Source organism: Spermophilus citellus (assembly GCF_964194105.1).
Source record: "Spermophilus citellus genome assembly, chromosome: 15".
Lineage (NCBI taxonomy): Eukaryota > Metazoa > Chordata > Mammalia > Rodentia > Sciuridae > Spermophilus > Spermophilus citellus.
In genome coordinates, this window is record NC_138195.1 from 52488479 (window position 1) to 52515461 (window position 26983).

The 26983-nt window shown below is 45.5% G+C and overlaps 1 protein-coding gene across 3 annotated transcripts in view; it reads left to right on the forward strand.

Moving 5' to 3' along the window:
• The first annotated feature begins 12528 nt into the window (after positions 1-12528).
• The window catches only part of ANXA11 (annexin A11), a 45577-nt gene continuing 31122 nt past the window's right edge, over positions 12529-26983 (forward strand). The window contains exon 1 of one of the 3 annotated variants that reach the window (XM_081268850.1): positions 12529-12751. The gene's annotated coding sequence lies outside the window, so the exon portion shown is untranslated. Of the gene's footprint in view, positions 12752-16223; positions 16576-26983 lie in introns of those variants that run through there. The other 2 variants (XM_081268853.1, XM_081268851.1) reach the window with 2 other exon arrangements.

Sequence of the window (26983 nt, forward strand, 5' to 3'; positions counted from 1 at the left end):
CCAGGATTTGAACTCAAGCCCATGTCTTCAAAGCCCAGGCTTAGAATCTCCTGGATGGTTGGGATCAGCTCAGCACAGAAGAAGTCCTGGGGTATAGGCCTTGTTTAGCCTGAAGGTAGTTTTTGGAAGTCTAATTTTTCTCATTTCCTTTAGTACTAGGGATTGACCCTGGGGGCCCTTACCACTGAGTTATATCCCCAACCCTTTTTATTTTATTTTATTTTGCGATAGGGTCTTGCTAAGTTACTGATACTGACCTTAAACTTGAGATCCTCCTGCCTCAGGTGTGTGCCACACCTGAAGGTATAATGAGACTAACCATGTTGCAGTGCAGACCAAGCCCAAAGAACAGAAGACATTAAAATTGCTTTTGTTTCTTTAGTAAATGTCAGACACCTTGTATATGCTGGGAGTGTAGTGGTTAACAAGAGAGACAAGACTCCCCACCCCTGAACCTGTGAGATTAACAAATACACAGGACAACTGTATTATGTATGGGATGATGTTATGGGGTAAGGGGGGAAATGAAGACTGGGGGAGGAGTAGAGGGAGTCACAGAGAGCTATGTGGGGACTCAAGCCTGGGAGATAAGGAATGACCAAGGGCCCTGAGCTTCCTGGGGTGACTGATGCAAACGGAGTGAAGGTCCTGATAATATGGGTCCTGATGTCCTCAAGACAGACAGTGATGGTGAGTGTGAGTGGCAGGGAGGAGAGCAGACTCCTTGTCAGGAATATGTGGAGTTCCAGAGGACTTCCTCATTCTTCTGAAGATGATGTGCCAGGGAAGGAGCAGGATTAGTAAAAAATGCACCCATCTCCTGGGCCCCTTTCCACCCTAGCAGATGTGGGTGGAGGCAGAGTTCCACTCACGCATCATGCATTTGTCGAGCACCTCATGGAATCAACAGCGTTTTGCAAGCCTTTCTGCCCATTGCCGGCATCCAGCCCCATGGGAAGGACAGAGGAGCGGGAGGGGGTTTTCAGCATCTGAGAACTGACTTCGTGCAGGGCCAGGAGTGGGTTCTTATTGTGCCAAAAGACGTGGAAACGTGGAGGCTGCTATTTGCCTCCATCAACAAGGAGAACATTGTTCAGTTGGGAGGGCAAAATGATGGCCCATGGGTCTGTGTAATGACCCAGGAACCTCGTTCATAGAGTAGTGTCTATTTTGGCAGGAATAAAAATGCAAAAAAAAAAAAAAAAGGCCTAACCCTACTGGAGAATCTTGGGGTCTCCCCTGGGGTGCAAGTAATCTGGAAAGGAATGGAAGAGGAGGAAGAAATGTCACCTCCATAACTGGGACAGAGTGCAGAACTCTCATACTCTCATAGTTATTTTGAGTTACAACATGCATCCCCAGAGAGTTCCAGAGCTTTCTGGGAGCCTTTTAGTGGCTGCCCTAGAACCAGAGCAGGCCTTCCTTAGATAACTGTCCCTCTAGGCACTCTTCACCTAGAGCCTGTGAAGGCCTTAGGAATAGGATCCACCAGAATAGGGTGGATAATTACAGGTATGTGCACATGCCTGATTATACAGATCCACACAGATTTCTTCAAGTGCCCCCAAGGTATCTATGCTAGTAACTAAATTCTTCCTTCTCAGCTCCAAATTCATTCACCGTATTAGCTTTCTGTCGTTATAGAGAAATATCTGAGGCAATTAACTTATAAAAGAGAAGGTTTATTTAGCCAACAGTTTTGGAAGTTCTAGTCCAAGTTCTAGGTAGCCTCACTGCTTTCTTTGGGGGCTCTGGTGAGGCAGCATATCATGGCAGGAGGGTGTGATGGAACAAATGCTTGCCTCATGATCCAGGACTCAAGAGGAAAAGAAGAAGAGACCGGGGTCTCACAATCCTCTTCAAGGGCATGCCCTCAATGACTTAAAGACCTCCTAAAGGCCCTACCTCCTTGAGGTGCTACCACCACCCAGTAACCCTACCCTGGGGAACAAGCTTTTAACACATGGGCCTTTGGAGGGTATGTGATAGAAATTTGCCCAAGCTTTTACAGCTGATCCTATAGCACTCAACAATACCTTCTCTGTGATCATGGGTAGAATTCCCATATGCTTCTCTCCTTGCAAGTGAACACAATATGGGACTTTCACAAATAGAAGGTACTGAGAGAATAAGTTAGAATGAAGGGGCTTCTCTTGCTGTTTTGGTGGGAGTGAGGATATTCAGTGATTCTATCCCATCCACGTCTCCAAAGGTCCCAGGAGATGCCAGCCCTGGCCTGGTCATCACCTCCTTAGGATCCTCCCAACACAGTCACTGCACGTTTCATGCTTCCTGTCCTTGCTGGAGACCCAGCTCCTTGCACATACTCATATACCCACCCTCTGCTGGTGGCTCACCTGTGCCCTGGAAGTTTGTTTCCTGCTTTCCCAGTTATTTCAGACCAGCTGTGGCGTAGGCTACCCAACAAATTTCTCTGCCACCAAGAAGCCTCCAAAAATATCTGATCCCCTAGGGAAAGAGCCCTTGCAAGGTTGTTCTTCCTGGGGTACTCCTCCCCAGCTATAGGGGCAGTAGCCCCACAGGGTTCTCTTTAAATCACATTTACTTGTTTTTTTTTCTTTTGTGGGGGAGTACTATGGATTGAACTCAGGGGCTCTCGACCACTGAGCCACATCCCCAGCCCTATTTTGTATTTTATTTAGAGACGGGGTCTCTCTGGGTTGCTTAGAGCCTTACTTTTTGCTGAGGCTGGCTCTGAACTTGCAATCCTCCTGCCTCCGCCTCCCAAGCTGCTGGGATTACAGATGTGCGCCACTGTGCCTGGCACATGTTTACTTTTTAATCACTGTGTAATAATTATCTTTATTAAACTTCCATTGTATAACTATCATATGGTTTCTGTTTTTTGTTTGCACTTGAACTGATAAAGCACTCATTATCCTCAAATATTAAGATTTCTGCATATCTAGTCCCAAAAGAAATATCAGGCCAAAAGAAAAATATAAAAACTCTCACTCAGTTCATTGCCTCATGCATAGAAAATGAGAACTCTAACTAGCTCTGTTACTACCACAAGTCGGAGATGGAGACCAGTTTCTGTTACCACAAAGGGTTGGTAGCCTTGGAGACTTGCCCTCAGCCATTCCCCTTGCTGTTATAGCTTAAGCTCTCTTTTCTCTTGCTGTAGCTGCAAAATAACAAGTAGAATTATCATTTATGGAGCACACACTTCAGACGGAGCAGTGTGGCATGAGTATTATGTATTCTATTAACCTATTTTGCATATAAAAAAGTTGAAGACTAAGGAAGTTAGAAATTTGCCCAAGCTTTTACGGCTGACCCTCAGAAGGGTTAGAAGCCAAGTACATCCAATTCCAAGGAGCAGAGCTTCTCTGAGTCTTTCTCTCTTTGGAGATACTGGGGATGGAACCTGGAACTCATATATGCTTGGCAGGTGCTCCACCTGTGCGCTACATTCCCAGTCCTCAAAGACCAAACTCTGAATCACGTTTGTTCATAATAAACATCTCTTGCTGCGTCAGGCTCTGTGTTAAATGACTCACAGTAGTTATGTAATGTGTTTCCCATAACAACCATGTTTGGTAAGCAGTGTTTTTGTTCCTATTTTATAGATAAAAAGACTGAATGCTTTACCCAAGGCTACTCAGCTAATGAGTGGTGAAACCAGGATTTGAAAAGAGGCCCTCTGACTTCAGAGCCCACATTTTAATATCTCCAGTGACCTGATTCTCTGATTCACATAATATAAGAGAACTCTAGAGAGAAGCACTTACACCTGGGGACCGAAAGGGAAACAATGGAAAGCATATGATGTTTGACTTACCAATAATCCCTGCTGTTCCCACTGATGCTATCCATGTGTGTTAATAAAGAATAGAAAGCTGGTGAAGGAGAAGGGTATAAGACAAGATGGGCCATGTCATTACCCTATGCTTCTGTGTTATTCCATTTTTCTGTTATTATAATGAAATGCTGGGGCTGAATGCTTTATAAAGAAAAGATGTTTATTTAGCATAGAGTTTGGGAGTGGAAATTCAAACAGTGTGGGTCTGGCTCTGGCAGAAGAATACATGTCTAAGGATTGCATAGAATACACAGTGTGTGGGTACTTATCCGTAAATAGCATTTCTCTAACTGAGCTTTTAAAAAGTACAGCATGGGTATGAGGCTGAGAGTGTACTTAAAATGCTAATGGTTTCCATTGCCAATGAAAAGATATGAGTCATCTCCCTTAATAATAAACTGAGCTGAGGCTTCTATTCAATCCTTTTACAAAAACTCAAGCACCAGCAAGAACATTTTCCTGAAGAGAAGGCTGAGTCACATGCCCTTTGAGATGTATCAAGAGAGATCCTGCAAGCATAGCCCAGATTCTTTTCAGGAGGAACTTTGAGCGTTCTCTAACAATACAATGAATTAGTAATCAAGGACCCACAGTTCCACATCCAAAAGTGCGATGGCAATAGAAATCAGCCTGGAAAAACTGGAGAGCAGGAGTGGAACCTTAAAACTTTTTTACATCCTGCCCCCCTCCCGAGAAATCTGCTACATATCTAATTTTGAGCAACAAGCTCCGCTCGTTAGACTAGTTGTGTAATGTACATGCAAAGTAACTCACAAAGTGATATATTTACAGTTTATAATTATTTTCTATAATTTCCCCTAAAGTTGGGTGTAGCTCAGTGATAGAGTGCATGCTTAGTATGTGTGAGGCCCTGGGTTTAAACTCCAGCACCAAAAAGGGGGAAAAAAAAGATTATTTTAGATCTAGAATTGGTAGCCTCTATTTCCAGAGGCAATTAGATAGCAGTGTTGTCCATTAGGACCACTCCTGGTCCACAATATCAAAACCAGGTAATTTTCATCCACGGGGAGGCTTAACATTCTGTTCTGTGTGTCAGGGTGTCAGGGCTATACCATTTCTAGGATTCTTCATGAGACAGACACCAACCCTTGGAACTGATGTTACAGATGGGCTGCACTATGTCTAATGGTTGAGCAGGCCAGTAGGAAAGCACATGTATAGCTCCCCCTTGAATGTGGAGTGTCCTGTTGCTGTTCCCACTTTTGTAGTACATATTGTAGAATATAGATACAAGAATACATATATAATATCTATAGTATATACTATATATGATATATATATATATAACATATGTACCTATGTGCCTATGTATACACACACACACACACACACACACACACACACACACACAGAGTCTTCTTGACCAGTGCTGTTCCTGTTTCAGCCTTTTATAACTTCCTGAGGGCTTCTGATTCTCTGCACATACCCTGTAATCTATTTGAAAACACTATTTGTTTCCTTCCCCATCATTTTTGGAATTCAAGACAGGTAAGAGAGATGGTAGCATACACTCAGTCCATTATTATAGGAAGGGAATTTAGAGAGTTTCTAAAAAAGATGAGAATTAGGCAGAATCTTGGATCATGAGTCAGAGCAGCCAAAGTGAAAAGAAGAGGGAAAAAAAAAAAACCACAAAACTTTGCAGATGAGGAGATACAAGAGCAAGGTTTGGAGATAGAATATGGTCTAGATGAGAAGGAATACAAGAAATTTGACGTTTGGTGAGAGGCAAAGGTGTAGGGCTGCAGAGACAGGTAGGGCGTGAATAAACATGTGTCATGCTCAGGGGTGAGCTTTATCCTGGAGAGTCCACATCTTGTCTCCCCTGGGTGATAGACTTGAGGGGAGTGAGACTGGAGCCTGGAAGACTAATTAGAAAGTTCCTGCAGAGGTCCCAGTTAGATTCCACAAGGGCCAGAGAAAGAGGACAGTAATATGTTAGGGATGGAGAAGAGGGGTTAGATTCGACAAGTGTGTGGGAAGTAAAACCTGTAGACAAGGAGGATGTTCTAATGTTGTTTTCTATAGATTGAATAGAAAGATTCTTCAGTCTTCTTCTAGGACAGTCATATGTTTTTGTAAAATTTGCAAAAGTTATCTGTTAACTGCAAATGGTTAATACCGTTAGTAATAATGTGAATTTTTGTGACTACTGTCAGAACCAGAAATATTCCTATCAAGTGTCAAATATAAGCCATAAGATTAGAGGGCATCTTAAGTGCAGTGTCTCATCTTAATCTTTCTTGAATAGACACAAGTATTATCCAATTTGTCATGGATGTTCTTATTGTAATGGTGGATTAAATTTTATATTATCCTTGTAAATGTATTTCATGTCAAATTATCATAAAATTTAATCTTAGTGTTTATATCTAGCATTTGCAGACTTCATCAGAATAAAAGATGTCAGATAAAGTCAGTCGCAACCAGATATGTCAAGATGCACAGAACATTCAATTTTCATGCAAGCATACTTCTATTTGTAGCATGTGCACATTTTGTGACTTGCTATGTAAGAGTTATAATAAAATGTTTCCCGGGGGGGCTGGGGTTATGGCTCTACCGCTGTAGAGCCCTCGCCTCACATGTGCAAGGCTCTGGGTTCGATCCTCAGCACCACATTAAAAAAAAAGTTATTAAAAAAATGTTTCCTGAAATTGCTCAAAAAAGATGCATTTATATATTGTGTTAAAACTGTATGTTGCTTTATTGAATATATTTCCTATAGGAGAGAACTTCTATGTTAAATGGGCATAGATGAGAATAGAGTTACATGCTTAAAACTATATATACACACACAACACACATAGAGTGGTTGAATGAGTTTTCCATAGTCTGATTTCTGCTCCATACATCTGCGCCCTACATGTCAATTCTTGTATTTCCTCCACTGTTGACTTATTTCTGAAGACGGGTGCTTTAGAACAGGTCATTATTGAGATGCTGATTCTGGAGCTGCTGACTGAATTAGAACAGGAATCCTGGAAGCCATTCCTACACCAGAAACACCACCAGGAAAGTGACTACACATTGAAGTGACTGCAAACTACATCAACATGTCCCATCCCTAGCCAGATCCCCCAAATATCTGTGGCTACTCCACACCAGGGGCACAAGGAGAAATGAGATGAAGAGGAATCAGAGTGGAAAGACCCAGCCATTTTGACTCTTTGCACATATAGCTCCCCTCTGAATGTGAAGTGTCCTGTTGCTGTTCCCACTTTGTAGTACATATTGTAGAATATAGATACAAGAATACATATATATTATCTATAGTGTATACTATATATGATATATATAATATGTATGTACCTATGTGTACACACACACACACACACACATACACACACACTTGGGAAATTCTACAAAAACACATGATATAGTACATTATTGAGCCACCTTGTTAGGAGTCCTAACAAGGGGGCTTTGCAGCTTCCTGATGAATCTTTCTCTATTAACAGGTCTTGAAAAGTGATTCTGGCAGAGGGGAATTCAGTTGCTATCAGACCCATGGCATGAATGACTTGGCAGAAGTGTTACCCCACCAAGATACAGAACCCAGGAGGAAAAGTGGGTCTGGGGGTGAAGAGGGTTAGTTCATTTTTCTGACATGATAAATTTGAGTGTTTTGAGTAATGGACCTAGTAGATGCCTATGTTTGTAACTCTAGAATCACCTTCCTGTTAAAACAAAACAAAACAAAAATTCAAACAGAACAAAGGAATATAGGTAAAGAGGAAAAAAGAACGAGAATGGGAAAGTACATTTCACATGTTATTCAAAATACTAAACTATCAGTATGGCCTATTTGCTGACCTATTAGGGCCTTGGAAAATGTTCTAGAAAGGCCTTCCTTTGATTAGTCATTGGCTTTTTTATTGACAGATCAGGGGAAGGTCATAGGTGGGGGCATTGTGGAGATGAGAGCTATTAGGGTTCTCTAGAGGAACAGAATCAACAGGAAGTATAATTATTAAAAGGGGACGTATTAGGTTGGCTTACGGAACCAGAAGCTATATAGTCCACAATGGCCGTCTGCAGACTGGAGAACTGGGAGAACCAGTAGCTGCACAGCCCAAGAGACTGAAGCCCCAGTACAAGAGGGATCAACAGTGCTACCCTAGTCCAAGACGGAAGGTTTCTAGAGAATTATTGGCAGAGTCCGCTTTGGAAGAGTAAAGAAGCGAGACTGGATACCCTTAGATGATCACAGCAGCAAATAAGAACCGGTTCCAGAAGAATGGAGTTTGCATCTGCTGCTGCTCCTTGTTCTTACAACTTTTATTCCATTCAACCCACCATCCTATTGGATGGTGCTGCCCATACTTAGGGAGGGTCTCTATTTCAGTTGGCTATCATGCCAATCATTCCTAGACACACCCTCATCAACACACCCATAAACTCCTTGCTCTTTGGCATCTCTTAATCCAATCAAGGTGACAATTCAAATTAACCATTACAGCTATGCACCAAACAGAACTTCAATTTGTAACAATTTATAGAGTTATATCAATGTGTTCTAGATGAATATCAGCCCTGGGGGGTATGGAGCTACCTATATCTATATCTATATATCACAAGGAGGACAGAAAGAAATCCAAATATCTTTGTAATTATTATCAATATAAATGGTTTAAATGTACTGGTTAAAAGCAGATACTCAAATGATTCTTTAAAAATCTTATATAAGAAATGTCATTTCCAACAGACAAACCTAAAAGGAGTAAAAACAGAAGAAGTAAGAAACAAAAGAAAGAGAAAGGGGAGATAGATATACACTAGACAAATACTACCTTAGGATGTCAATATTAATAGAAAAAATAATAAAATGGAGTAAGTCACGAAAGAATACAACAATTACGTACTTGTACGTGCCTAATAATTTGCTTTCAAAATTAAAGGCAAACTCAGACCAAACAAATTATAAGGAGAAATTGACAACCTACAGTAAAAGTAGGAAATATTAAACTACTCTTTCAGAAATCAATAATTAGTAGTTTGAAGTGGGGGAAGGATGTGTTGGGGGGGCAGAGATCTAAATAACCTGATTAGTAAGCCGGATGGAGAAATAGAGAACATTGCATATAAAAAGGACTAAGCCACATTCACAAAAACTAGGTTTGCCCCCCTCCCTCAGAAAAGGTCTGCATATTAGGCCACAAAGGAAATTTCAACAATTAAAAAAAAAAAAACACGTTTTCTCATCTCTGACCATTAAAGTGAGAAGTCAATGACAAAATGATTACTTTTTTAAACAAAGCTGTAGGGTTTTAAGAAAATTTGTTTTAATAGTTTTTGGATCTTTATTTTATTTGCTTATTTATATGTGGTGCTGAGAATCGAACACCAGTGCCTCACACATACGAGGCAAGCATTCTACCACTGAGCTACAACTCCAGACTAACAAAGCTCTAAGTTTGAAAATAGAAAGTTGAAAACATACTTCTAAATAATCCACGAATTAAAGGTAAAGTCCCAACAAAAACCCAAGGTATTTATAACTGAGGGGTCATGAAAGCATGGCATATTAAAACTTGTGTGATGCAGGATTTACAGGGAGATTTGCAGTGATAGAAAGTTACTAGAAGATAAGACTTTGGAAAGCATGATCCTAACATTCAACTCTAGAAGCCAAAACATTACAGTAAACCCAAAGAAGGAAAACTATTACAAAGATAAAAGTAGAATTAAAGCAATAGATAACTTTAAAAAGAGTGAAAATGATTTAAAAAATTAAAAGCTATTTCTTTGCTAAGCCTGGTGAGAGAGATCAGAAGCCTTTGAGATCCCATCCTCTCAACAACCCGCAGGATTCCTGCTAGAAAGCTTTATTATGTGTGGCATTTATGATTTATTTGTTTCCCTATTAGATTAGGAACTGTGTTAAGAATATAGGAATTTTCTTTTATTCTTGTATCCATGGTACCAAGCACAGGGCCAGTTATATAGGCTGTACTCAAATGTTGTTGGTTGAATGAGTCAATATAAGAATGATTATAATAATACTGTATCACTCGGAATCCAACAGCATGTGACATTTTTCTTATTTGTTTATTTATTTCGGTACTGGGGATTGAACCCCAAGGAGCTTTACCACTGAGTTACACCCCCAGTTCTTTTTGTTTCTTATTTTGAGATAGGGTCTAGCTAAGTTGCTGAGATTGACCTTGAATTTATGATCCTCCTGCCTCAGTTGGCCAAGTCCCTGGGATTACAGGCGTGTGCCACCGGTTAGGCACGTTTTTTTTCCTTTTACAAGGGATTTACTTTCCCTTTCCTCATTTGATGTTTGTATGATTCCTGAACAGCAAGGAAGTCAGGGTTAATTTTCTAATCTTGAAGATTTTATAGGTGAGAAAGCCTGAGGCTTGGAGGATGAATCACTTGTAATGTCAGAATCAGAACTAGAACCCAGGCATTGGAAAACTAAGTTTTGCAGCTCTCACAAGGTGTTCCCTGTATGGAAGCCCTAGCAGTGAGCCTGTCCACCCACCTGGAGAACCAGGTCCTAGGCCAGGCCCCTCTGCAGTACCTCCTCAGCCCCTAGCATCTTGCTGGCGCCGTCAGGGCTTAACACATGTTTGTTGAGACTATATGGTTGAAAATTATGAAAAGGGGAGCACAGTGGTGGCTATTCACCATTCTGGCCTTGAAGAGTTCTGAGACAGGAAAGTGTGTACCAGGGAAAGAAGGAATCCACTCTAAGGATTGTTTATTTTTAAACAAAGAAACATTTGCTCAGTAGTGGATGAAAGTATTTCTCCAGGGAGAAAAGAAGATCACCTCTGCTGCCGACCACGGGCATGCAAGCAGAAGTCACCTGGCTCCCTTCCCATACAAATCTCCCTGATCCACTGAGAACACCAGGTGACAGGGGTTCCCGAGAGCTGAAAAGGCGCGCTGGTTTCTTTGCGGGTTTCACTCTGATGCAATCTCTGCAGTATGTCCGCGCCTCTGCAAGGATAATAACCTCAGCTCTGGGGGAGTCTTTCCTGTTCCCTTTGACCTTCTCTGTTCCTGGAGGCGTTTTCTCAGAGCTGCTCTGGAGCCTTTAGCCTGAGTTTCACCTCTCACCCTCCTATTCAGGTCCAGTCCCTAAGAAGAGCCCTCCTCCACCTGGAGGGGTGCGCGCGTGTGCGCGCTTGTGTCCGCGTGTGCGCGCGTGTGTGTGAGTACTGACAGACCGCAGAGAATGAATGGGCCCCGAGGGTACGATGTGTGTGGCTCAGCGGCCAGGCTCTGGAAGGTGCGTTCCCGAAAGGCGTGCTTGCATCAGCACCGCTGCCAGCGAAGGGCCAGCGCAAGACAGAGGCCAGAGCCTGCCAACAGCCCTCTCCCCGCCTCCCTCTCGCTCGCGGTGGTCCTTCTAGTTCTTGTTGTCTGTGCGCTCTCGAAATGCAAATAGGATCAGCTGCTTGTTTGCATCAGTCAAAAATATGCAAAACATAAATGTCCTTCAGTAAGGAGCTAGATAATAAAGAATGATGACTGTGTGATGGCGCACACTATTCAATCCTTAGAAATAACCAGGTCGATTCAGGTATGCCTGCCTGGAAAGACCCTCCAAGATATAGTGAGTGAAAACAGACTACTGTTGTTGCAACTATTCCAACACCGTTTTATAAACAATACAGTTATGTAAGTATGCATGTGTGCACTCTGAGTGTTTTAGGGAGATTTGGAAGGACGCACGAAAAAATGGGGAGGAAGTGAAGAGCAAATATTTTTTAGTTTTGAATATTTTATAATTACCATATATTCATATATCACGTGAGTGACTTTTTTAACAAATAACTTTATTTTTAGAACAATTTTAGATTTATAGAAAAATGAGAATATAGAGAGTTCTCATAAACCAGGATTTCTCCCATTATTAACATTTTATCTATTAGCATGATGCTTTTGCTAAATGGATGAGCCAATATTGATGCATTATAATTACTTAAAAGCCACACTTATTCAGATGTCTTTAGCTTTTTCCTAATGTTCTTTTTCCAGAATTCCATCCAGAAAACATTTAGTTTTCATATTTCCTCAAATTCTTCTGGCTGTAACAGCTTCTCAGACTTTCCTTGTTTTTCAGATGATCTTGAGAGTTTTGAGCGGTGCTCCCATGCATTCTGGGGACTGCTCCTCAGTTAGGGTTCCTATGATATTTTTGCATGTTATGTATACTATAATATGATTTATCACTGTTGATGATAACCTTGATCCTTGGCTGAGGTTGTCAGTTTTATTCACTATGAACCTACCTCTTCGCCGTTCCATACTGGTTGTAACCAGTATGAATAACCAGTATGGATATTTTTCAAATATTTACTTATTTTAGTTTTAGGAGGACACAATATCTTTAGTTAATTTTTATGTGGTGCTGAAGATCGAACCCAGTGCCTCATGCATGCTAGGAGAGCACTTTACCCTTGAGCCACAACGCCAGCCCTTGAGTGTGACCTTTTTGATGTAGAAAGTTTTCTTCCTCTTAGAGGCATTAATGACCTACACTAGGCTGAAGAGGGCATTGGGAAATGCTTTCCTTCTTGGACACCAGTGCGGGGCGGGGCTGGATCGGGTCAGGAGCGCAGCTGCCGGGCTCCAGGACCTGTCCTGGCCTCGAGAGGGCCCAGGCTTCCGCCTCCAGCTAGCAGAGGCCATTTTCTCCGTCCGCTGCGAGTCCTGGGCCTCACCTGGGGGCGGGGCCACTGTCTGAGAGTCTCCTCCCCCGGGCGCGTGGGGACTGCCGCGCCCGCGGAGTTTTCCGCCTAGTGGGCTCCTCCTCCTGCCCCGCCCAGACGGCTCGGCGCCCGCAGATCCCCGAGAGTGCCGGAGAGCGAGAGTGGGACGGAGCTCCAGGGAGAGCCCAGGTGCTCGCAGAGAGAGCCGCTGTAGCCCGTGTCCCCCTGCCAGGTGAGAGTCCGGGGCTGGCCGCGTGTCTGGGGCGCGGGGGGGTGGGGGGCGGCAGTGCGCTGCGTCCCCTGGTGGAGGCCCAGAACTGCCCCGCGTGCGTCCCGGGTCGGTCTCACTCTTCCTGGTTGCACCGCCTGGGGCAGGAGTGGGTCCGGGTCCCCCGGCCGCGGTATGGGGAGGGTGTTGCCTTTCTAATGAGTTTGGGGTACACAGGCCACCCCCCACCCCCGCCAACCAAATCGGCGCACGTGATTATGCAGCGTAGTCGGTTCAGTAGCTGTGCCTCGGCTTGGTAGGGCTTAGGGTCGTGAACCTGCGACCAGAAGACAACTGGATGGTATGAGGGATGGCTGGTGGCCCGGCTCCTGGGATTCCAACTGAGTTCTCCAGAGTGTGGGTGCCCATCCGGACAGGGCTTGTGCGGTGGAGAGCCAGTAGAGAAGGCTGCCTTCAGGAACTTTCCTCCGGAACTGGGAGGACGCAATTCCTGGGAGCTGCCACCGTTGCAGTTTATTTATAAGGCACTCTCCCAAGTAATTGAGAGAATGCGGGATCCAGCCTAGGTGCTGTCCCCACAACCCGCAGTCCTTATGCCAACTTCGGGAGGGATTATTGGACTTGACTGTCCCCTGGGGCTCAAGCCAGCCCTCTGAAGGCTAAAAATGGTAAAAGCGGTTCTGTTAGTTTAAAGGAGAGAGTGAAGTTCCTCATTTAGAGACTGAAGGGCAAAGCTAGGGTAGCCAGAGCTAACTGAAGCTGAGAACGTTCTCCTCAGGACATTTGTGTCCCCGCCCTCCAAATCTGTGACCTCTCTGGGGAGATGAGCATCTGTGGGCAGACCCTGACTATCCTGGTAGCCTGCCCCTCTGCTCCTTCCAGTGGCCTTCATGTGCGGTCCCTGCAGCCCTGCCCACATAATAGACACTACAGGCTTTCAGGGCAGGGCTTTCAGGGCAGGGCGGATTATCTTGCTCACCAGGCACTCATTGTGTTCCTTCATTCCTTCCTTGCTGCACTCAGTTGTTGGGGATTCCAGGATTAACAGGTCCTCTTCCCTCAGGGCACTGTCTGTGCTGCAAGGTGTTCCTTGACGAGAGAGGCCAGAAGAGGTATTGCCCTTGCCTTGTGTTAAAGGAGCAGGCATCTGATGACTAGCCCACCTTGGGCTCCTGCTCCCCTCCCAAATCTCTCTAGACTCTGTGCTTTGGTTTTCTCATCTGTAAAATGGGGATCATTCTGATTCCTTCCTGACAGGCTTATTGTGGGGATTCAGTGAATTAATATTTTTAACAACTGTGGAGTGCTCATGTCCTGACCCGTCAGAACAGGTGGAAACTGGTGCACTGTACCTGTGTGTTCCAGGTAGGTGTCACTCAGGCATAAAGTGTGCAAAGTAGGGCCTAGCCGAAGTAATCAGATCTAGGTGCTGTTGAATAATATAATAATAGCTATTACTGCCATCATGCAGTGGACGGTTCAGCTAAGTTGAACTGCCTTTCTGATGTGCCTCCCTGTCTTCTGTCTTGGCTCATGCATCTCTGCTCTCTTGAATGCCCTCCTTCCCTGATTTTGCCCATTATTCACTAGTCATTAGATGCCTGCTCCCCAGCAGACAGGAGAGGACTGGCTTGCACTTTTCCTCCTCTACTCCTCTGACACTGAGTGAATCCACGCTGAGTTCTCTTCTCATTTGATCTGGTACATAGTATTTCTTTGGTCCTGAATATTGAACCCAGAGGCATTTAACACTGAGTCACATTCCTACCACCCCCCCCCCCCACTTTTTTAAAATTTTGAAACAGGGCTTCACTAAGTTGCTGAGACTGGCCTTGAACTTGCAACCTCCTGACTCAGCCCCCCCCCCCCCCCCCCCCCCCGAGTTGCTGGGATTACAGGCATGTGCCATTGGCCCTGGTGGTAGATAATATTTGTATGACCATGTGTCTTACCCTTGCCCTGTTCTGTCTTTGGAGGGTGGGGACTGTGTTTCTGATTCATCTTTTGGTCTCTGGTAGCACCCAGGATAGGCCTTGCCTTATTAGGTGCTCAGGAAATATTAGTTGAATGAGAAGCAGGAAGGAAGTAGTTTCTCTGTGGTTAAAGTACTGGATATACAGAATAGGTAGAGAAAAGCAGGGAGGGTGAGCTGGCAGGAAATCCAGACTGAAAGGTGGGAGAGAAGCTGAGAGGCCAGCTTTGACCATTTGACCCCTTTATTTAGCCAGGACAAGGTTAACAGAAAGGGTCCATCCTGGTTACTCTATCCAAAAGGACATGATTGAGCAGTGATGCTTTGGTCATATGACTCAGGAAAATAATCTGGAGGTTGGGATGATAGTAGGAACTTTGTGCAGAACAGAGAAGAGGAACCAGTGCTGGCAGAAATCCACGCTGAGTTCTGAGTCTTCAGGGACCCAGGAGCTTGGCTTCCTCTCTTCCTCGATGCCTTCTTCCCTCTGAAACCTGGTGCAGTTCCTGGCAGTTGGTCGCACAGGGAGTCCTGGGGGAGTTTGGCGTGAGTGTGCTTTGCAGTCAGGGGAGCCGACTCTGGTCTCTCTGGGCCTTTCTTTACAACACCCCCTGATTCCATTGTTCCTAGAGCATCAGGAATTTGAGCCATATCTAGATAGGAAAGTTCTTGGGGTAAATGAAGCAATAGGTGGGAGTTTGTGTTTGTAAAAGGAGTTGTTGAATTCCTTATGGAACTGTCTCATAATCACTGACACCATTCCACAGTAGACTTACTGGCCCTAATCCCTGTAATACATGTTGTTTGTTATAGGGATGATCCTACAGCCTGGGTAGTGACCAGAGCCCCAGCTGGCCCTGCCCCTGCTGATGTGAGAAAGTAATGGAACCAAGGAATTAGGGGACAGAGTTCTCTTCTGGGCTGGGTAACCTGGGACAAACCATTTAGCCACATGGCCCCAGTGTTCCCGATGACAAACTGCTGCCTCAAGTGGAGAATCAGATAACAAGAGGTTTGAAGAAGGGGTTTGAGATCAGTCAGGGAGTGGCAGTGATCTTGTTGATATAGTGGGTGTGTTACAGCCAGAATTCCGAAGCTAGGGCATCAGTGTGTGCTGATGAAGCCTGACACTTATCACTTGGTGCTAGTTTTCTGGGGGCTTATGCTCCTGAGGATTCCACTGCTAAGCAGAAAAGAAACAGGTGATTAAGGAGGAAATCAGAGTCCCCTCCCCCTCACCCCTGGGGCAGGGGGCAGCTGGCTTGGAGGACAGTGGGGAGAGAGCAGTCTGGGTGAGGCCAGAGAAGCTGGAGGCTGCTCACAGGGAGGCCAGGGGCGTGGTACTCTGGGGTGGGGGGAGCTTGGGGCCAGCTGGTGATAGCACACGTGAGCTTGTTGTGTCCACCACAAAGGTCATGGCTATTTTTACAGAGTAGGTGATAGGCACGTTTCTGTTGAACTCGTCATTAGTGAATCCCTACTTGCCTGGGCTTGTGCTGTGTCCACAGAAGGAGAGGCCCCTACTTCCCACCTGTGTGCTCATCCTTCTAGATGTCCCCAAAGCTGGGTGCTGGGTGAGAACCCAGCTTGCAGCAGGGGAGGTTTGAATCAGTTTGGGCTGTGCTGTGTTCAGGGTGCCTCTGAGACACCAAGTAGGCTGGTGGGTCTGGGGCTCAGGAGGTGTCTGGGCCAGACAGATGTTTTTGTCTAGGTTATATTTATATTTGAAGTCAAGGACACAGTGATATTGAACTCTAACAGCCAACTAAAGGAAGATGAGCCTGTACTGGAGATGGCAAGAGAGCAGCCTGAGAGGGGACCTGAGAGCCAGGTAGACCTGTAACACAGGATCCAGGTGAGCCTGCTTCAGTAGGAGCAAGTGGACAGTGGTGGCATTGCTGCCCTTGTCAGTGGCGGTAGTCTTAGCAGCTGCTGTTTGGTGGGACTATGGGAATAGAGGCCAGATTGGAACAAATGGGTGAGGGAAAGAGGAGGTGAGCATCCTGGGGTGTGGGTGTAGGTAGACTGTGAAAGGTGGGCTAGCACAGAGAGTTGATTCTGCCTCCTCAACTCACCGAGGAGTTGGCATGTGGCTGTCAGCAGCCTGGATTGCTCCCTTCTCTCTTCCTGCCCCTGCGTCATGGGCACCCACAAAGTTTTGCTCCGTTCACAAATTGAATTTGTGCTGTGCAACTTATTCTCTATCTTATGTGTGTGACTTGTTTATTGCTGACAGTAGCTCTTGGTTCCTGGGATGCCAGGTCAGCAGCTGTGGAATGTTCTATAGTACGGAATTACCATAATTTATTCAACCTTGCCCTCACTGAGGGTACTGAGAGCATTTACTATTTTTTTTTTTTTTTTTTTAGAGAGAGAGAGAATTTTTCAATATTTATTTTTTAGTTCTCAGCAGACACAACATCTTTATTTTTATTTTTATGTGGTGCTGAGGGTCAAACCCAGCGCCCTGCGAATGCCAGGTGAGCGCGCTACCACTTGAGCCATATCTCCAGCCCCTCATATACTGTTTTTATTGACTTGAATCAGTATTGGAGTAAACAACCCAGAAGGATCCTCCCTGCTTGGAATGTTCCCACTGTGTTTACTTAGGAAGAGTTGATGTTTTTAACGCTATTCCCCAAATTGAGGCCAGACTGCAAGCCTTGTGGTGTGTTCTTATTATATGTTATGAATGGGATTCTAACAGGATGTGCTGGAATTTAAATGTATCATTACATTAATTTTTTATTCTTTCTGCTTTTCTCCCCCCATTCATTGACTATTAACTCCGGCCTTTGTCCATTTCTTCTTACTTGTACTGTTTTGTGGTTCTACTTTCACTATAAATGATTTCATTTATTTTTGGTCTTTTAATCTAAAAAGCATATAATGTTCAACATCTTCCTTGAGTATAGTTGTAGCTGGTGGGCTTTAGAAGAAAGTGCTCATTTTTCCAATATTTTCTGGTCCCTTTCTAAATCACTTTTGGTCTGAGAATTATTTAGCAGGTAGGATCCTGAATTTCCAAGTGGATCGTGTTATGGAGAGTATCATGCTGTCTTATTGTTGAGTGCTAGTTTTCTTGGGTTAGTGAATGTTATCTGCAAATATTCTCTTCTTATGGGACTTTATTAAATTTCCTTTGTGGCGAACTATACCATCCATATCAAAGTGGGTGGTGAACTTGAAAGAAGAAGATCTGTATTCTCTGAGGGACATAGACTTTAGAAATGTCTTTTAACTTGAGCTTGCTCTTTATGGCTGTGCTTGTCCATCTGTCAAATTCTGAGCAATGTATAAAAAATTCTCACTATAATTTTTTTCTAAGCCAAGTTATATTTGTGTTGGTGGGAATCCCAGCTCTGTGAACTTGGCTTTCGTGTTTGGTGCTTACAGGTTTATCATGTTTACCTTGTGGATCATACCTTGTTTCATTTTTTTGCTTATTTAATGATTTGGTCTTTTGACCTTAAATTTCATCATCTGTTTGGGGAGAATGTTCAGGCAAGGATCTGGGAGAATCCCTTTTCTTTACAGTCCTAAAATTAATAAGTAAGTACACTTTATAAGACATTAAGGGCCAGAAATTGAGAGGCAGATATCAGTGGGAAGGCATTCAAACCCTGTCTGCTCTTCATGTGGAGTAGTTGGTGATAAGGTCTTGCTTATAGTCATGGGCTCCCCTTCATGGCTGTCCCAGTGATCTGCCAGGCTTTTAGGAGGAATTAAGATGAGAATTGCCTGCAACCTCTATTGATGTGGCCTAGTCTATTCTGTTACTATAACAAAATACCTGAGGCTAGAATTTTATAAAGAAGTTTATTTAGCTCACAATTTTATAGTTCCAAGAGCATGGCATGGCATCTGCTTGGCTTCTGCTGAGGGCCTCAGGCTGTGTCACAATATGGCAGAGAAAAAGCAAGCATGGCAAAGAGGAGGCATGCATGGGGGAGAGAGTGGATAAAAGAGGCTGATCTGTTTTATAACAACCAATTCTCGCAGTAACTCATCCAGTCACCTGATCTAGTCACTTCCCTCTAGGCCCCACTTCTTAAAAGGTCCCATCACCTCTCAATACTGTTAACTTTAGCACCACATGTGAACCTGTTAGGGACGAACCATCTTCAAACCATGGCAGAACCTCTTCTCTCCCTTTGCTGCTCAGGCCCCTTCCTTAGGTTCAAGGATTTGGGCAGCTCTCACTTGCACTTGATATTTCTGTCCTCCTTTGAGCCACCAAGATGGGTTGTCTTTGTTCTTTTACTTGGGCCAGGGGAGTACTGGAGATTGCACACAGGGGCACTTGGCCACTGAGCCAAATCTCAGCCCTATTTTGTATTTTTATTTAGAGACAGGGTTTCACTGAGTTGCTTAGCGCCTTGCTTTTGGTGATCCTCCTGCCTCAGCCTCCTGAGCCTCTGGGATTACAGGTGTACACCCCTGTGCCCAGCTGTTTTGAAGCAGTGAATATGCAAGAATTTATGAGGGACAGGCGTCCCATATAGACATTCAGACCTTAGTGTGCTTCAGGTTTCATAAACAGTCTCAACCGACTGGAGTCGTCTCAGCCTTGTTGGACCTTCAGAGCTTAGTGGTTTTCCAAGTCCTCTGTTTCCAAATAAAGGCAAATGACTGAAAAGAAGTCCTTGGCCTGCTGAGTCAGGGTTATCAAAAAGTCCTCAACTTATTTATTTTTTAGTTTTTTGGTATCAAGGATTGAACCCAGGATTCTCAACCACTAAGCCACATCCCAGCATTTTTTGGTGTTTTATTTAGAGGCAGGGTCTCACTGAGTTGCTTAGCAACTCCCTGAGTTTCGGAGGCTGGCTTTGAATTTGCGATCTTCCTGCCTCAGCCTCCTGAGCTGCTGGGATTACAGGTGAGCATCACTGCACCTGGCCTCAACTTACTTTTAATATTAATACTTCCACCTCAGTTTTTTCTTTCCAATCTTCCTTTGCTCAGCCTTCGATTTCGAGTCCTTCTCACTTAAAAATTTGTTTCTCTTATAATCAGCACGAGGCAGGAGCAAACCTGACTTGGTGCTTTCCATCTTTGACGGAGGACTTGGACTGCTCACATGGGGGTTATGCTTGACTTTATTCCTTGTGTCTTCCTTACTTAGTACCCTGGGAGGCTGTTCTCTCCTCTAATCTTTGCTTGGTGGCTGAGTTTCTTTTCGTCCCTCCTCCCCAGCCCAGCTGGATTAGGATTTGGGTTTGGCTGTGAAGTGAGGGAGCCCCTCCCCTGCCTTTAGAAACCAGAGCCAGGCTCCAAGAGTCTGTTTCCTGAGGTTTCCAGGCACCAGGCCCCTTGTGTCATGTTGCTCCTGGCATCCTCCAGTCTGTGCTTCTCGGACTTGAGCAACACGTTTCCTTTTAGTGAGACCCAGGCTCAAAATAAAAAGTGCTGAGTGTAGCTCAGAGGTGGCTTGCTTGACGAGCATCACATGCTCAAAGCCCTGGTTCCATCCCCAGTTCTACAAAACAAACAAACAAAAATAACCCAAGAAACAAACAAAAACCCCAGTTTCCCAAGTCCCTGTCCTAAGGGTTCTGATCTGGGAATCTCTGATGGGGCCTGAGAATTAGCTTCTAGTAGGCCTGGGATGTGCCGATGCTGCCAGTATGGGGGTCACGCTTAGGACAGCACTGTCTAGGTGCCCCCCTTGTGGCCCAAGACAGCCACAGATAGGGCCCTGCTGAGCTGGTAGGGAGGCTGGGGACGTGGTCCTTACTCGGGGCTTCTGTGTGCCAGGCTACAGCAAGTATTCTGTTACTAAAGCAAGCAGGGGCAGAAGGTTGAGGGGAGGCAGCCAGAAGTTTCCAGAACACCACCCACTACTCTCCTTCATTTGAAGCTGTTCCTGTGTTTATCAGCCTTTCCATTGGCCGAGCCTGTATTCCTCAGGTTAGGAAGTGGGACCCATGTTTGGTGGCAGTGGCAAGCTGGCAGGCAGTGTGTGCAGGGCAGCTCTGTCCCTAAGGATTCCTCTGTACTCCAAATGCCAGAGCACAGGGCATTGAGTTTTTATTTCTAAAAAGTGTCTTTCAGAACCTGCTGGCTCAGGTTGGGGCTGTTGGTCACCGTGGAGACTACCCGAGGCCATTCCTGGCCTGCTTTGCCTTGAATTTCTCCAGGCTGGGCTGCCCCAGGTGCCAGCCTTGGGAGGGCAGAGTCTGAAGCACAGCCTGGCTAATGATTGACAGAGACACTACTGTTTTTAATTCCTGATGTGTAGGTGGGAGCTGAATGCTCCACAGCACCTTCTGTAGGCTTTTTTTGTAGTGCCTGGGAAAATAGGGTCCTTGTTGGTGAGATGCTGTCCTGGGGCTCTCTGGCTGGCCTTGGTGACTTAATATTACCTGTGACCCACCAGGGCAAGGCCTGGGGCTCTGTAGCCCCTGCCCTACAGTCAGGGCCACTCATACGCCCTCTCACCTCACATCCTGCTTGGGGGTAGGAGGGAGAGGGAAATGTCCTAATGTGTCTTCCCTGCCCCCAGAATTCCTGAAACCTACACACCAGACACAGGCAGCCATCTGGGCGTGGAAGAGATGAGTCAGGGTACACTGGTCAGGGTACAGGTGTTCCTGGTGGGATTCTGTGTATAGAGGACCTTGTGGTGCCAGCCCCGTGCCTGGTGGTGGGGAACAGAGAGGAGAGGCCTGTCCTGCGGCCTGCAGCACTGCCTGTCTCACTGGAAGGCTTAGAAAAAGGAGTCCTGGTTCTGACCTCACTGGGGTGTGACCTTTGAGTGCTAGCTAGGTCCCTTGCTGAGCCCTAGGTCTCTTGCTTATAAAATGAGGTGATGATGCATCTCCAGCAGAATCGCTGTGTAGGTTGACGAGGTGATGCGGGATGTGTCATGCCCATCCTGGAAATGAGAAAAGGGGGAGCATGATTGGAACAATGGAGGACATTTTAGGCCAAGTGTTGGGGGGATTCCTGGAAGGGTCTTCATTGTGGGTGGGGAGACCAAGGTGGGTTTACTAAAGGAGGTGGGACTCTGTCTAGCCTCAGGCAAGGCCAGGAGACCAGAGGAGGGATAAGCCACAGGGTCTTCCAGACAGAACTTTAAAGATGGAAGTTGCTGGGCTTGGCTGAGTGAAGGGCATGTATTTCCTGCTCTTCTTTCTGTCACACACATTCCTTGGGGGGGCCTCCTGTCTTGCCATCCCTCAGTGCCCCAGTATAACTCTTGGTACAGGTTGCTTTGCCATAGCCCAGGATGCCAACTGAAGGGCATCAGCCCATGCCCGGGCCCTAAGAGAGAATCTTTCTTTCCATTGTGACCTGTGGGTTCTCCAGGGGTTTCCTTTCGGCTTCCAGCATGCATGACTGGCTGGGGGCCTTCCACAGTTGGAAGAGGGGCTGTGGATCAGGGGCATTTGAAGGAGAGGTTCCCAGGCTTCTAGGCAGGGCGAGAAGGCATCGGCCCTGTGGCCCTCGGGTCCAGCAGGCCTGAGGACTGGGCGGCTGCAGTTCAGGGCCTCCCTGCTGCCTGCAGACTCCATTCTCACCCTCCACCCCTCTGCCCTCAGCTGTTTCGAGACTTCTGTGATACTTTCCTGTGAAGGTGAGGTGGCTCGCCACCTCTTACCTGGAGTGCCCCTGTCCCTGCTGTTCCCTTTTTAAAAAGATCTTAGTCACAGTCTTTCGTAACCCCTGTCCTCCAGCCCCCTCCAAGGAAATTACTGTGTGTGAGTTACAGAATCTTCCTGTTGTGACCACAAAACCTTCGTGGGACCCCAGGTACCAAGAAAGGTGAGGCGGAGAAACCTGGGAGAGGCTTAGAGCGAAGCCAGTTTCCCCAGCGCCCCTGGCTCAGCTTCCAAGACCACCTTTCTCACTTCTTAGTTCTGCACCTCCTGGGAACTGCTCTGGAGTATTGTTGTGTGTTTTCCGGAAGTGCACAGGCCTTACCTCCCAACGGAGGGAAAACCTGCTGCAGGCTGGGGCCCTACTGTGATCTCCTCTGTCCTGGGGAGTCTAGACCACCCCCAGGGCCTCTGTGACTAGGCACAGCACTGTGAATGCTCAGGCCCCAACCAGGCTATGGGAAGGGCCCTGTCAGTGAGACCATAAGTCATCTGGCTTTATAAAGTTTGCAGAAAGCAAAGTGTTTTGCATTCATTTTCTTTTCTTAATGAATGAATTAAATGAATACAAAATCTCATGACCCACAAACCTTGGAGCTACCTCGATGGATGATGATTAAAAACAAAAACACCCAGAGACTTGTTGGAAGAAAGCAACACTGGAAGCAAAAGGTATTTCAACTTTTAGAAAAAAACACAAAGTTAATTTTTTTTTCCACAAAGTAGTTGATTTTACTATGACCAATAATAACAATAATCTATTTTTTGTTTGTTTGTTTTTGGTATCAGGGATTTAATTTAGGGGCACTCAACCACTGAGCCACATCCCCAGCCCTATTTTGTATTTTATTTAGAGACAGAGTCTCACTGAGTTGCTTGGTGCCTTGCCATTGCTGAGGCTGGCTTTGAACTCACTATCTTCCTGTCTCAGCCTCCTGAGCCGCTGGGATTACAGGTGTGCGCCATGTCCCTGGTGTAATTTGTTTATTGGCTAGATGATAAAGGGTGCTGATTTTATTATTGTGCTTTTTAACTCATACACATGTTGTATTTAAAATATCATGAATATTATAAAATCACAAAATACTATAAAATATTTTGTAATTAAAAAATGAGAAAAATGATGGGCTGGGGATGTGGATCAGTGGTAGAGCGCTCGCCTTGCACGCATGAGACCGTGGGTTTGATCCTCGGCACCACATAAAAATAAATAAGTGAAGTAAAGGTATTGTGTTCAACTAAAAAATAAATATTAAAAAAATGAGAAAAATGAAATATAATGATCTGAAAGGCTATAATAAAACCAGTTGTCCTTCCCTTTTTCTAACTCTCCACAGTTTTCCTGTCTTTAAGAAGCTCTTTATCTTTAAATAATAGGTTCCTATTACTGTTTCTTAATTTCTTAGACATTGTGTATTGACTTCCTGTTTGGATTCATAAGAATCAATACATATTATTGACCATAAATTATATTGGTCAGTGTTGTGCCAACTAATCCACTGTGGTTAGACATTCAGGAGTTCAAACCCTCGTTTTTCCTTATTCCTGAAGTGAATAGTTTTCCTCTTTTTTTTTTTTTTTTAACTTAGTGTTCTGCGTACCTGTTGCTCCATACTAGACAAGTTGTCCCCAGGTCTGCTGATCAGCTGTCATTTGAGAACTTCCTTTTACAATTTCTGTTGGTTTTCTATGCTAGATTCCCCATGTTTCTGGGGTCCTTATTTCATTTCTTTTTAAAAAACTTTTCCTTTTGCTGGAGTGCTTTAGAAGTTCCTAAAGAGTGCATGAAAGGTCGGGGATTTTGGTTTGTTTTTGAGTCTTGTGGAAAAGTCTGTTCCATTTTCTCCATCAGCAGATAATTTAGCCAGGTATGGAATTAACCCTTCATTCAGAATGGTGAAGGCATAGTTCTGTTGTCTTCTACTTTCCAATGTGGCTGTTAAGAGGTTCAGTGTCATTCTGCTTCCCCCCAAAAGACTTTTGTTCCTTTTTTTTTTTCCTGAGAAATTTCAGTGTCTCTTCTTTGCCTCTCTCAAATTTCACAGTGATAAGCTTTGCTGATGGTCTTTCTCCAGCCATTGGACTGCCACTAGGTTTCACAATATTTAATTATAAAATGTTTTATAATGTAGCAATAACTATAATAATCAATATGGAAGTTTATTTCAGTGTTTATCAACATACTTGTATTTTAACTGAAAATTTTCCTGCCTCTGTTTTTACTCCATCCTTTCATTTTTGATCATTTTTTTTTTCCCAGTGCTGGGTGATTGAATGCAGGGCTCATGTGTGCTAGCAAGCCCTGTGCCACTAAGCTGCATCACGGCCCTTTTTAAAGGTTTATTTTCAGGCAGGGTCTCACTCAGTTGCCCAGGTTGGCCTCTATCTTTGCAATCCTCCTGCCTCAGTCACCTGAGTAGCTGGGATTACAGGCATGTGCCACCACACCTGGCCATTTTCTAATTCTTTTTTTGATCTGTATGATTTTTTGTTTGTATTTCTGTTTTTTTTTTCTGAATTTTCCCTGACTTGGTCTTTAATCTTTCGGTTGCCTATTTTATTTCAGTCCTCTGTCTTCAGTTTCTGAAGGCACTTTACTGCTGGCTAATTGTTCCACTTTTGAACATCTTTTTGTTTCCTCAGGCCTCTGAGGATATTGATTGTAGTTTTCCTCTCCTGCCCACAAATGTTTCTGTTCCCTGGTCCTTTTCCTGTGTGTTCACCTCGCCCTTTCTTGCTGGAGACCCTCCCGGGATGATCTGGCATCCTTGGTATGTTAATACGGAGAGGGAGGGGGGAGGCTGGTGAGAGGCTCAGGGTCCATAGTTGGAGTGGCAGGAGGAGGCGGGGATTTTACGACACCTCCGTCTCCTCTGGTTTCTCCTGAAGGCTGTCATTCCTGGTACTGCAGAACTCATCTCTGCTCAGCCCTGAACTTCTGTCCCAACATTGCCTCAGGCAGCGGGCCAGGCCAGAGCTCCCTGGCTGCAGAGCCCCTCTGCAGAAGGATCCAAAAGACGCATCCTGGAGCAGGGGGCTTCCGTCCCCTGGACACCCTTTGCTGTGCCGTGCCCTGTCTTTGGGATGTCGAGCTCTTGACATAGGAGGTGGGAGGCTCTGGGGCAGCCACCCTAGGATCTTGCTGTATCACCTTGGCCTGCCAGTCCCCCTCCCTGGCTGTCAGTTTCCCCACTGAATCAGGAGGAGGTGGGTGGGTGGGTCTGGGCTTGCCCACCTCTCCTGGGCATGCTTGGCCCATCAGGCATGACTGCCCGGCCTGTGCCTGGCGGAGCGCTCACCCTTGCCCTCCTCCAGAGTATTTGCATTGCTGCCCGGGTGTGTCTTGCTTAGCCACACGGAAACTATCCTTGGGCCCGAGTCTCACCATGGTGACTCATGGTGACCAGGGTGACCATGGCAACCATGGCGACCGGTTTGACCTATAATACAAGTGAGCAAACCTTTGTTGAGCCTTTCCCCAGATGCATGGGAGAGCGAGCACCTGGTCCCTCTTCATTGGGGAGTGCTGTTTTGTAGTCTGGTGGTTTGATGCTTCCTCATCACAGAAGGCTGCTGAGCGAGGCAGGCTGGTTTATGGCCGTCTCTCACACAGGGCAGAGGCTGCTTCAAGAACCCCATGGAAGGCTCTGGGGGACGGAGAGGAGGAATGGTCACTGAATAAAAGAGTTTTCTTTTCCTATGGTAACCGATTATAACAAACTTGTGGCTTACAGCCACGTGACTTTTTGTGAAAAATTATACACAACCTCAAATTGACACTCTTAACCATTTTTAGGTGTGAGGTTCAGTGGCATTAAATACATTCACAGGGTCATACGACTGTCACAGTCATCTGCCTCCAGGATTTTTTCTTCTTCCCCAACTGACTGTGCTCACTCCTCTCTCTGGCCTCTGGCCTCAAGATGCGCCTTCCTGTCTATGACTTCCACCACTCTAGATGCCTCGTATAAAGGGAACCCTGCGATAATTCGCATCTGTGACTGCTTATTTCACTTGGCATGATGTGCTTAAGGTTCATCTAGGTGCTAGCAGGTGTCAGAACTTCCTCCCTTTCGAGGGCTGAGTAGTATTCCACAGTGTGGGTCTCTGGCACATTTTGTTCCATCCAGGGACATTGACGTTGCCACCACCTTGGTTACTGTGAATAATGCTGCTATGACTGTGGGTGCGCAGGTATCCATTTGAGGCTCCCGTTGCCTTTGGGAATGACAGTGGGATTACAGGGCATCTGTAGCGGTGCAGTCAGCTGCTTGAGGAGCCCCCAGGGTTTCCCACGCCAGCTGACCATTTAACCCAGTGACTTTCTCATCTTACAGTTCTTCTCATAGTCTGGTGACAATGCTGCGGTCGGTCAGGATGTTGGCAGGGTTGTCATTCCTGAGGCTCGAGGGCTCCGTGTCCTCTCCTTTTCCTGCCTCAGTGGTGTCTGCATTCCTTGGCCAGGTCCCCTTCCTCCCCAGGGGTGCCCCCTTGGCCAGGGCCTCTTCCTCCCAGGAGCCTCCTCCTGCCTGTTTGATGCACCCCACCTGAAGGACTCCTGGAACTGGCCGGTTCACCTGGGAGTCCTTCCCGCACATGGTTCACCTTCCCGCACATGGCTGGTGGCCTTCATTCCATCTGGATGGTCCCTTTTGCCAGTCG